Here is a 1923-nt window from a genome sequence, read left to right on the forward strand (position 1 = left end):
CTTTGCTAGCACGTGTGGCCCTGCCCCGACCCCGGGCAGAACAAACGCTCTCATCAGTTCCGTTTTCTACTTGTGAGTACTGTATCCAGTTCAGAACCAACAGCTTACTTTACTAAAAATTTTACCATTTTATAAAAGACATGTTTAATTATGATGGAGATGGCTGTATTGTAATTAATATTTTGAGATAATTGTGATTTTGAGCTTAAATTATATACAGAAAATGGTCATTTTTGTATGTGTTAAAAGATTGCTATATTACAAATGACTAACTGTACTTTTCAGTTTAATTACAGTATTAATGTAAATAAAGCTGAATGAAGAAATATTTACTACTTTATTAACATAGATTGTGAATGTACTTAATGTTTTTTGCAGTATAAAGACTTACTGAACTTGAAAGCTGCTTCATTTTATGTGCAAAAAGGTACTTCAAAATTATATTTTAAATCTATTGATTCAGTGCAATCAATTATATTGTTAGTTCATTTGCACATGCAGGTTGTATCCTTCCAGTTTTATTTCATGTATGACACTTATCCGTAAGGTGCATATTGTGTTTAGAATGCATTTTGCAGATGCTTCTGTACATAAAACAAATACAGGGACTAAACCAATGCTGTGCAGTGTATAGCAGAGCCATTTTTCGGCTTTGGTGTACCCAACTTTTTCAGTATTTAAAAAAGTGTTTTGAATAACATTAAAAAGTCTCTTTATTGTATAAATAATAAAAATGTCACCTTATTGTAATTAATTTTTGTCATCTTTTACTATTGGAAAGGATCTGAGGTTTCAAAAAACGCTGTTTTGCAAGTTGCAGGAAGCGAGACGGTTGTGGCCGACCCATCCCTTTGAAACTGGTGCAGGTACCTGGTAACTACACCTTTCTCATCAGGCATTTAACTTACAGCTTCAGAAACATTCACGGTATCTACCCGCAAACCAAGCGGCGTTTGAGGGAAAGACTCCTTTTAATTACCAGATACGTCAGAGAGAGACTGAGCAACTCCCCTTGTTCAGCCGTAGCTTCTGGTGAGACATCAAATATGGAAATGGAGCGACTGCAAGCCTGTGAAGAAAAGCTTAGCGTTTGCCTTGCCGCGTTCCCTTCCCCTTTCCTTGCCCCCGCCGCCCCCAGTCCCTCTCTGCCCAGAGCAGGTTAATACCAGGCAGCGGGTCTGCGGTGTCTCCAGCCATGCGGGCCAGTTCTGGTCCTTCTCTCACAGGGTCACGGTCCGGTGCGGCTGTGTGCGAGGTGCATCACACACCCTCGCTCTGCTGAAAGGTGCTCACTAAATTTGAAGACCCTGAGGATGAGTAAGTGTATTTTATGTTAATTCTGGACACATTCAAAACCTGGAAAGTTTAACTTTGAACCGTATTAAGTTTTGCTGTGTTACAGAAAGGACAGGCGGAGAAAGGAAAATGCTTTCGTTACACATATTTTTCCTTACAAACACATACTGTAGGAAGGATACCCGTTCGATGTCAGCTTGGCAGCCTTCATACAGAGGCTGAATGGAAGAGGAGAATCAAGAGCGAGGCGTATTTCTGTCCCTAAAGCTTAGCAAGGATGCCTTTTACTTGAAAGCTTTTTCTTTATTTAAATTTTAGATGGCAAAGAATTCAGCAGTTTGCAGTTAGAAGCAGTAGTCGTGCATAGGGACAGCATCAAATTCTGTTTGCTGGCAAGAGAGGACGGTGCAGTACTGGGAAGAAATAGATGACGCTGCTCAAGTACCTCGGCCCGGCGTCGTGCCTGGCCACACACCCCGTGCTGCTCGCGGCGCTGCTGCGGGCCCTGTGCGTACCCCACCCACAGCACCTGCGCGGTACGCGCAGCGACGCAGCCGTCAGAAGTCGGTCATTTCTTCTCGGTGCAGTTTGAAAACCAAACAAACCCCCAGCCCACAACACCCTACC

Source organism: Fulmarus glacialis, unplaced genomic scaffold (genome assembly GCF_000690835.1).
Source record: "Fulmarus glacialis isolate BGI_N327 unplaced genomic scaffold, ASM69083v1 scaffold7319, whole genome shotgun sequence".
In the NCBI taxonomy this organism is placed as follows: Eukaryota; Metazoa; Chordata; class Aves; order Procellariiformes; family Procellariidae; genus Fulmarus; species Fulmarus glacialis.